The 11007-nt window shown below is 42.6% G+C and overlaps 1 long non-coding RNA gene across 1 annotated transcript; it reads left to right on the top strand.

The window, feature by feature from the left end:
- The first annotated feature begins 4459 nt into the window (after nt 1–4459).
- Nucleotides 4460–6095, top strand: LOC115251123 (uncharacterized). The gene is made up of 3 exons (XR_003889679.1): nt 4460–4597; nt 5518–5555; nt 5996–6095. It is a non-coding gene; the product is annotated as an uncharacterized lncRNA (long non-coding RNA).
- The last annotated feature ends 4912 nt before the right edge of the window (nt 6096–11007 follow it).

Raw genomic sequence — 11007 nt, 5'->3', positions numbered from 1 at the left:
CACACTTGGACTGAGTGTTTTGGACAACAATGTCTCTACACGGTCCGCCTGGGAGCACAGAGATGCTTCTATTATTCAACCCTTAATGCTTCACAGCCATTTTTTCACTTTAAAATTTTAGTAACAGCGGGTTTCTGACTGCAGACACGTCTTGCTGTTGAAGCTGCAGCCAGCTGAACAGAAACAGGCTGTAAGGGTACATAAACCTGCTGGAAAAGCAGCTGTCCAGACCTGACATTCAGCTCCGCCCATTCTCCGCTGGGGCCACTTATTTTACAGTCTGCGGGTGCTTTACGTCATATTGTGACCCCTGAGATTAATCATGTGACCTCTGGGGCTAAACCCTCATTCACTAGCAGCAGCTTTACTATGTGATACCCTAAAGCTGTTGGTCACACCTGGTTTTATTGGAAAAACCTCGTAAACATGGGTCGTTTCCAGGATGACCTCATCTAAGGGGAATGTTGCGGCTCTGCCGGAGCTCCGGCAACCTGAAGGAAATTTAAGTTCCCTTCTTATTTCTCTTATAAATCCATCCAGCCTAATCTACTTTTTAAAGATTAAGGCAGATTTGTAATGACTGTACATGAATACAGGCAGGTCTCAGGAAGGGCCAAGTGCAGTTTATGGGATTCTCTGTTCAATTTTGGTTTGTTTTCTAAAGGAAGAGAAGAGTCAATATGATGGTATCGTAATTTTAAAAGTCAAAGTGTCATGATCTCTTTTTTCTGGTTTGCCTTGTTTGCTGAAGCAGAACTTCATCATTGATTCAGCTGCATTCACTCATCAGCACTGTTAACCCTAATGTTCTCCCTTTATATCCCTTAAGTTCGAGTTTTCATTTCACTGTTTTCATTGTCACGAGCACATCAATATTGGGGTTAATTACTCCAATGTGTCCACGATATGAGGTGAGATCTGAATAACAGGCTCCACCTTTCACCACTGACAGGAAGACACCATTAAAATTAAGGAAAAACATCACAATATTGTTTCTTTAAACATGCCCGTCAATGATAACACATCTTCCTTGTAGTGTCTTCCTGTTTGGTCTCCATCGTTACAGAATATTATTATCTTTATATATGGTATCATTTAACCCCAGGGTTGGTTATATTGACAGCAATCACATAGCCAAATAACAAACAAGGGACATTCTCGAGGTCTTGTTTCATCCACTCCATCCACTTCTGCATTATTGCCCCTGTCTGTTCATGATAAAATAAAGACTCCAATAAAGTGAATTAAAGCTGCACATCTTTCTCTCTGGTTATACCAGTGAGGCTGGTATATTACCCAAGTTTATATGACACTGTCCTTTAAAGCTCTGATAAACAGGAATGCCGGCATACAGCTAATAAACCACGCTGCTCTCCCCAGATACAAGTATTTACAGGCATAAAAACAACACCCTTTAAATCAAACCTGAGAGGGGTGCTTTGACCTGGGATCAGTTCATATGGCTTCATAATAAATTATATATTAAATGCTTGCAAAAGAATTTACCGGATTTCTCCAGCTGTCTCACCTTGTTTTCTCACCTTGCTATAACAATGACAGAAATGTAGTTTTCATCATTTAGATGTGTGCTGAAATGTACACAAGGCTATCTGTGCCTTGTGATGTGATTTCCCACAATAGAACCTGTGCAGAGAAAGGCGCTTTGGGTGAGGGTTTACTTTAATTCATGCTAAAGCCAACCTTCGCTAATTTCAAGATGGATGGCTGAAACAATCTGGAACGCCTGTTTATGTTTGTGTTGTGAATGCACCTTTGCACTGCGGGCAACGCCACAGAGTTAAAACCACTTTACAGCACCGGTGTGTCAAACTGAAGCTCAGCAGGTTCCTGGTTGTTGGCCAGTTTATCTGCACAGCTTCACGTCTCCAGCTGTGCGACTTGGAGGTCCAAATAAACATAATCAAAGCTTTGGGCTAAAGGATCCAGAGACATAGGGGGCTAATTTGGACACTGGCTGCCATCAGCCCTCAAGAAGTGTTATTGTGAAGGTATTTTGTCTAAACTGTCACTAAACCCATCATAAGTCTCCATTTAATCGTGTCTCCAATGGCAATCGATATCTGCCTACCGGATAAGGGCCTGTGCTGCCGTTCACGCTGAGTTTTCTCGCTCCCAGATGGGGTTTAACAACAAGTTCATCAGGCCGTGAATCCCCCCACCCCCACCCCCCCTGTTTTCCCCCCTTGTTACCCTCATTCACACCAAAGTAAGAATCAAAGGAAGAGTAATAAAGAGAGTAAAAGGAGGAAAAAAAGAGACAAAGTCCATTGGAAGCTATTTTAGAGGATTATTCTATTTCAAAGGAGAAGTGTAATCCAGTTAACATTTGGGCATCTCCGCCCTCAGCGGAAAAGAGGTGTTCACAACCAAACGGGTCTGAGTGCTTAATCAGAGGCAACGTTCGGTCTCATTACCACTTAACAGCCTTATTAATGTCCGGCTCTAAAGCCCTTACATGACATCAAACATGTTCCATTAAATTGTGACAGCTTGTAAAAAGTTGGGGGAGCCATTCAAAGCTACGGTGGAGACAATGTGAGATAGAAGCCCACTTATTTTTTTTTTATTTTCCACCTATTTTTAAGCTTCATTTATTAAAGTGGAGCAGCTCGCGGTGATTGAGAAAAGCTTACCACTGAATACTTCCCTTGAGGGGGAGAATTATAGTAAGTGTGCTTCCCACATGATCATTAACCATAAACATCAAAGATTCTTGACCCAATCTTCTCTGGTGTGGCAGAGCTAATACAGCTTAATTAGAATCCTCTTAGGGATCACGAGAGGTGACCTCTGGAATAAACCCGTGACGGGAAAATGCCTCTCAGCTGTCATTTGTGGTCATCTGGAAGTTTGTGCCACTGTTGCTCTGCTTCATCCTTCTCCTCGCAGACGTGTGACAGCGGCAAATATTAGCGTGTGATCGCTTCAACACTTGAAGGGTTTCTTTCCGGTTTGATGCCGATCGCCTGTGCTGGTACAGAGACCATTCCCGCCAAGGAAGCGTGAGGCTGTATCATTAAATCCAATTTGGACTTTGTAACAATAATAATCCATGATGGATTTGGAAGACATTAGCGGGCATTAGGGGAATCAGCTCCAAAACTGCTAACACATTAGCATCAAATGCTCTGAGTGCCAAAATGTTAACATCTGTTAGCTCTTATCTTGTGAGTCTCACACACACTCACAATTATTCCAGTTGTACATTTTCAAACAGAAACCGTGAATATAAACTAAGATAAGGGCGAAACTAATTAGCTCCAGCTAGCATGTCTAGCATTACATGCACTATTCATCCAGCCTTGTTGTCCTTTTAACCACTAATTATTCCCAATCAGGGTCGTGGTTGGTTCTGGGTCCATCCTAGCAGTCAGCAGATAAGGAGCCAAAGTAGACACTTGACAGGTCGCCAGTCAAATAAATAAACCTTTGGAGAATAAATGTATGTAAATTATCCAAGATAATTACGAGTGCACGTCCAAAGGTGATGTTTTAAATGGGTCTTTTAAATAAAATCTGACCAGAGGCATGAAACACACTGCAGATCAAAAAGATTTTAGAGTAAAAAAAAAGAGGAGAGCAGCTCATCACATCACGGTGGGTTTGGGAGTGGTCAACCCAGATCTGACTCCGGTTCCTAGTCCAGATGAAGGAGCCTTGTACTGTATGTTGAGTCCAGTTCAGTTCATTCAGAGCTTACATGGACAAAATCTGCCACTCAAGAGTGCAGAGCCGCAGCGTCTTAACGGAGGTTTGCCATCTGTGATGTGTGTGTGATGCCTCTGTATATATTCATTTGACTTTCATCACAGCTCACCATTGAAGCGCGAATATGTCACTGCAGCTGTGACCTTTAAAAAACCTCCTTTGAAGCCACATTCTGACTATTGCCGTCAGTCCCTGTCTGCACGGCGCAGAGAGGGGAACCGAGCTCTCAGCTGGCTTCTCTTTCATTCGAATTTTATTCAAAATGTATCAGGAATAGTTGGACCAGGGCCCAACTCTCCAAGCTCCCCAGCCTCCCCTACCCCCAAGACACATCAGTAGTAGTTGTGACATTTAAATGTCACACAGGATTAGACACTTAGAGCGCCATCACACCTGGAACGCAGCATAACAGATCCCAACACAGGCCTCGTCTGTCCTTTCTCAGGAGCGATGTACAGTGATTCCCAGAGAGCCAAGGAGGCCACCGAGGTGCTCCTGAGGGTACAGCAGCCAGTGCAAAGCTGTGCCAATGGGCACCTTTCCTCCCGGAGCCCCCCTAACTCATTCTTCTGGCAAACGATTGGGGACGGGATGGATCCTGCCGAGCCAAAACCTCAGTTATCTGGCAGGAGATCACACAGATGGGCCCAACTGAGCCAGCTGAACCCACAGGCAGCTGGGAGTGATGATGCACAGGATGCTTCCTATCAACAGGGCGTACTGTAGAGCAGAAGCTTCACAGGCAGACGCACCAGACAGAGACACAGGAGGAGAGCCCGCGAAGAGAGGGAGCGGCCGAATCAAGAGGAGGGACAACTGTGTGAAGAGCTGATGTGGGAAAACTGGGAAAGATAGAGAAGTGAAGCAGGTTTGTAGGCCAACAATGGGAAAGAAGCGGGAAAAATAACTAGGATTATACAGAGAGAGCTTAGCGGGAGGAGAGGGGAGATAAGCTCTGTGGTGGATAGTAGAGCGTTTTGAGGTGAAGTGAAGGAGATTGACAGAAAAATTAAATAAGTGAGAGCAGAAAAGGGAATCCGTGCAGCCATGGCTGCATTTGGACAACAAAGGCAGGAATGTAATGTCTTTTTCCAAGAACAGTGGAGGGAAAATCAACTGGAGGGGCTTTGTGTGAGGGCGGATTGTTGTTGACGTTTCATTTAATTCACTACTAGGTCATATTATTTGCAGCCCCTCACTTGCACATTACATAATGAAGCTTTAATGAAGCAAGAGCAGGCAGCAAACTGCAAATTAGGAAGCCAGTCTGCCAATTGTTTTCCTGTTTTTTCCTCTTTTACATTCTGTGTTGAACCCATTTGCTTCTGTAAGGAGGCCCCTAATAGTTATTTGTTTCACTGCGTTCCCCCTGCGCTTTCCCAGAGCAGCTGCCACAATATGCGGCAAAAACGTGCTGCGAGGAGTAAAAGGAGACGACAGAATTGACACGTCACTCGTGCTTGCAGCAGCAGAACCGATCATCAGTGCAGTAAAGGGAATGATTATATGTGTTAAGTTGTAACTTCATTTTAGGAGCAGCTTGTCTCAAAGGAGCCTGTTTATTTAGTCATTCGGCTCCTGTTTATCATTCTCTCATGTACATTTCCTGGTATGTAATAATATCTCAGGATGCCACTTATGTATTTTGCCGGTGGGATGCACTACAGTCGTCCGTTGAAGTTGCCGGGGAGGAAATTGCCACACATTCAGGCAGCACATTCAGGTCACAGGTGAAAATTTGTGTTGCCTCATCTATTTTTGTCTGTTTATCTCTGATTTTTTTTTCAGTGTTGCTTACACAACAAAAATGGGTCAAGAAATTCAAGGTAAATCACTGCTTGCTGCAGTAAACACTTTAATCCACTCTTTAATCCACTCTTAAACACTTTACAAGCACAGGATGCCCCCCCCCCCCCCCCCCCCCCCCGTCTAAAATGCATCGCATGCAACTGTAAAGATGAAAAGTTTTGCCTTTAAAGTAAAGTATACTTGGGCAGATATATAGACCTCGCAGTCGTTTTTCCTCTTAAAAGAAGAGACAAAAGGATGAATCAGATTAAACAGAGAACCTGTGCTGTGGTCATTAAGGCAGTGTTGGCTGCGCCGTGACGATGGTATGCATGTAGTCCTCCAAACGAGCAGAAGGATATCACAGCGTAATGGCCCTGCAACGGTCCTCCCCGAATGAGCCACTGTGAAAGCTGTTTTGTCTTTAGAGTGGTCTCCCAAAGATTATGTTTGTTAAGCATTGTTTTCCTGTCACCAGGGCTCCTCTCGGACGACAGCCCCGCTGGTTGATGTTCGTTATCGCCCCCCTTTGTTCCAACTCCTGGAAGAGCCTACAGAACACACAACCTCGTTCTGATGGCTGCTATCTCAATCTGGACTAGAAAAGAGAACCCAACACTGCCTCTAGACTACGTATGGATTTCTGGCTCTTAAAATCCATAAAATTCTAAACATATGAATCTACACTGATGAGTTAATTAGATGAGTAACAGTAGCATCACACGTTTAGATGCAATTGATGCAACACTCTAGCGTGACATTCAGATAAAGACTCTTCTCCAAAAGTCCTTTGAATTTTATTTATAGCGCTTTTTATATTGCTTTTATGTTGCTGCCTTTGTGACCATAAAAGATTAGTCATAAAGTCAATATGGTTTAAAACACAGACTGTTCTCTGATCATTTTAAATTCATTTGGTGTTTTTCTTTTACTGTACCTCAGAGAGCAGATAAAAGGGCTTATTTACCATCTCTGTTTGTGGCAGTTGGACCCTCTGATGTTGCCAAGCGGCTCCTGGAGCTTCTGTAGTTCTGCCAAATTCCCTTTTTTTGATTTTCTTTAGTGTTCTTCCTGCTTGGTGTGAAGCAAGTCAAGGGGTATACGGCTGGCTCCACATCAAGTGCCAATCTGGTAACTTTTGGCAAATTTATGGAGGCTGGTGGCAGGTGGATGGACTATACGGACTCGAGGTCTGAGTCTTAGATGAAGAACAAGAAATATACTGAGTTCGCCATTAAAATCGAAATGACTTCAGATTTTGCACTTGAAATGTGACAGATCTTTTGGGGGGGGGGGCTTTTGCGGGCGGTTTCAATGACAACGGGGGAGCGGCAGATGCAAATAATGCATCAAGCCATTTCATTTCATCACTACTGTAATCTCAGATGAGGTATTACAGTTACTATACCTTTGAACAAGCTAATGCATGACTCTCAGAGAATTCACATCCAAATGTGAGACATTTCATTCAATGTTTTATTCAAATCAAATTATCCTTCATCAGAAATGAAGCTGATTCCTGTCATCACCGCCGACGGCTGACTAATCTACAGCAGAACTGTCATTATGAGGCTGGTCACAAGGCCATATTTGAAGCCCCGAATCTCTGTTTAAAACTCTATTATACAGAGATCAATATATGACAGAACCAAAGAATTTTTCACACTGACTTGACATTTGCTTTGTGGCTGGCGCAGCGCTGCACTGTGACTGCAGAACAGTCGTGAGGCCACAAGGTTATTCAAGCGTTCGTGGGCTCATCTCTCATTTAAATCAAGTCAACTGGACATTCATATTGTCATAATGGCATCTGGGTCAGCACGCAGCTCATTACAACTTTAATGAGTAATGGGCTTAAGACCCAGTATTTATATTAATCAAGACTAAATGTCCCTTTTTAGGACAAAAGAGTTTTTCCACACAATCGCACATTTAACTGACTTGAACAGGAAAATGTAATAAGTTAAAAGTGAAATGAACCAAATTCCTTTGCATTTGAATAGGACCCAGCTGCAAAGTCATGAGATTGGACAGTGAGTGAAATACTGGCTGGGATGTTTTAGGTGTGATCTGGGACCTAAAAGCACAAGAAGATGTTTAAAGCAAAGTAACAGAGCCAATAAAATAAAAAACATAATCACATGTCCTGACATCATCTTTTATTAGACTCATACAAGTTTAACTGTTCATTTATGCACATTTCCCTCTATTATTTAGCAATTTATTTCATAGACTGAACATTCATTTGTCATTTTTAAGTTGTGTTTTTTGTGAACAGGAGAAACGTTTGGTGGATTTGGGATTTCTCCATTGTTACAAGTAGAAAGACAGCAGGGTTCTCAAGGTACAGTGAAGGTAAAACCTGCACAGATCCAACAAAAGCATTAAAACAGAGACAAAGATGCATGAGTTTGTTTCACGCCAATGGCTTAAAAGATGGCAATGCTGTGGTGCAGCGGTTAGCCTCATTAGCTCAAATCCCCAGAGGACCAGGACCTTTTCTGAGGTTGCAGGTTCTCCCAGGGCCCGCGGGCGTTTTTGTGGGTTCTTCCCACAGTCTCAAGACGTGCACAGGAGGGTTAGGAGGATTTGTAACCCCAAGTTGACCTATTGGGGTGAATGTGAATGGCTATTTGTCTTTGTATGTTGGACCTTTGATGAGCCGGGGACTTATCCGGGGCGTACCCCATCTCTCGCAGGAGGATATTGATGCGCTTGAAATCCAAGGTCATAAAAATTACCTTCATGTGCCTCCTCCCAACTCAAATGATGAGACTTTTTCCTGAAGCCTCCACAAAATGAACAACAGTAAGTATCATCCTGATCTATAAAATATGAACACATGCAGGCTTGCTTTTCAAAATAGTCTGTAGTTTAGGGTTAAAGGTCACAGCGTAGAAATCAGAAAAATCTTGTTCACTGAAATGAAGAAAAATGCTGTATTGAGAGATCCGGGAATCCCCAACACAGAAACAGGAAAGTATGGTCAAACTCCTCCATGAAGCCTCAGGAACTGAACAATTCTACGCTTCGAAAGGGCGGCTATGCTAACACTTATCTGATGTAGCCGCCGCTGTTGGACGAGATGGGGAGAGACTGAGCTCACGGGTCATTTTGCAACAGTATGTTCTCAAATACATACGAGAAAATCTAAAACATGAAACCGTTCTATTGCCCAGCTAACACGTTTAAATAGCTGAGACACCACAATGCCTGAATGCATTGAGGACGCCAGCATTCATGGAATTAATTTCTGACAAGTATTTATGCCAAATGAATTCATTAAAATGTGAAATATAAAACAACATTACTCTAAGACGACATTAATTGCAAATGGTGTGAAATTTTAATTTAATAAGGAAATAAGGAACAACAAAGTTTACGACTTCCCCCCGGGGAGAAAATTGATTTAATAAACGTGACTGCACGCTCATTTTCAGCTTTTAACAAACACATGAATTAGAAGAAGTGTTCAATACATCATGCAGACACGCTCTTCCTTTAAGTAGTTTTCATAAAGTGCCATATCCCTTCAGTGAATTCAAAGAAGGGTTGTATATTCAGTAATGGGATTCCATGCAGGCTTGAGTAATGAACTGATTATTTTAAGACTCCGAATGAGCTTGTATGTAAATGTAACCAACATTTGTCTTTATTAGAAACAAAAGTACACTGATTGCATTTTGCGTTATCAATTAAAGTCGGCATGCAGCAGAAAGGATGTCTAATGTATTTGACAATAATGGATCAGCGCATGTGTGTAATGCTGCCATGTGTCATAATAAAAGGAAACAAATTCCTTTAATGCTAAGCTAATTGAGGGTCACTGGGTATTCATCATGTGGCAGATGAGGAGCAGTTATTTGTGCTTGTGAGACTCTCAATGGAGTCTTTGGCAATGCTTCCAAATAAGTTTTGCTTAAGTTGATCACCGCTTGAGAAAAACAACACTGGGATCGAAATGCACAAGAAAATAGATGCAGGTGGGGAGCCAAACCCTGAAGAGCCCGCTGAGTAATGGAACTTTTACAGATTAGATGTCTGAAAGCCACGCCACCTGGTTGACTGATACCTCTGGATGCGATGTTGTCGTGGAGACAGGCCGGGATGGAGGAAGAGGCTGAGCCGGTGACCACTTACAGTCTTAACTTTCAGTGGAGGCGGATCTGTGGAGTGGAGAATTAGCTTTATATGCCTGAAAAAGTGATTTCTTGACTGTCAGGGCAAAAAAGTTTCCATTCATACAGCGAGTGTATCATCTACATGAGGGGGGAGACGCTCACACAGGAATTGCACTTCCATCTCACTGACCACATCACCTCCGTGGGGATGGGGGTGGGGGGGTTGTCTCCTAGTGGAAACCCTCACCAAGGGTCCAAGACGCTTTCTGTCCAAACGCCTAAGCCACCTCGCCTGACTCACGTGGAAATTTCTGGGGGGCTAATCCCAAAGCAGAGCATTTGCGTTATTCCCCTCGATGGTTCATGCAGGAGTGTGACTAATGAAGCACTTCCTGTGGGTAATTCACTGACTCATATCATTTTTCTTTAAAAAAACAAAACAAAGCTTCCTGCTCCTTAGTCCTTCGGTCTAAGCAGGTTTGTCTTGGCTGCAGCAGGTGCAGAGGTAAAATTCATGAATATGCAAACTACGAACGGATGTGACTGTAGACAAGTGAGGGAAAATACTGTATATTAGGTACATAATTCCACCTCTGACCAAATCGTCTAGTGGAAGGAAACGGGACTTCATTTCAACGTAACAATGTAAGGTGATGAGTGAGAACAAAACTTTGCTTCAATCCATAAAAATGTTTTCCACTATTAGTTCAGCTACATCTGCATGTTGTGCCACCCAAAGGAAAAAAACATTTAATAGAAACAGCTCACCGAACACTCCGTAGAAAAATTCCCAGTCCTGTTCCATTACCCTGCACACACCATTTGATGAGTGTTACTAGATTATTGGAAGGCAAGAAGGTGAAGCAGAAGTGCTACAAGCTCACTTTAAATGGAAAGTGAAATTGGCCAGTGATTGTGGTAAAAAAAGCCAAAACAAACAAACAAATGAGAAATCCTACCCCCCTATGTGACAGTGTTAAGGTGTTAAAGAGATCAATGGTTCAGTACATTAATTATGGCTTATTTATGGTTGCCTAGGATACAGTATGGAAAGCAACAGGGGCACAAATCTGGCTCTAATAATTTTCCAACCTGTTGTTAGGACATTAAAGATGGAGGCACAGTTTATAAAGACAAATTTAATGATTGCTCAGATTTCAGATGTAGCTTTCACGCGTTACCTTTGCAGATAATCGGAATGAGTCTTGCTTTAAAGTGCTCCAACCTTATGGATATTTTAGTCATTATGTTATAATCGTTTGAGATGTCACTTTTCCTTAAAAGTCTCTTTTTTTAAAAGATCACAATTGAAAGGACCGCACATCTTTTTTTCATCTCTCCCTGCCTAAAAGCCCCCTCTGAATCCAAA

Source organism: Takifugu rubripes, chromosome 9, assembly GCF_901000725.2.
Source record: "Takifugu rubripes chromosome 9, fTakRub1.2, whole genome shotgun sequence".
Classification (NCBI taxonomy): domain Eukaryota; kingdom Metazoa; phylum Chordata; class Actinopteri; order Tetraodontiformes; family Tetraodontidae; genus Takifugu; species Takifugu rubripes.
The sequence above is the reverse complement of the archived record's forward strand: the minus strand, read 5'-3'. Positions and strand labels throughout refer to the sequence as shown.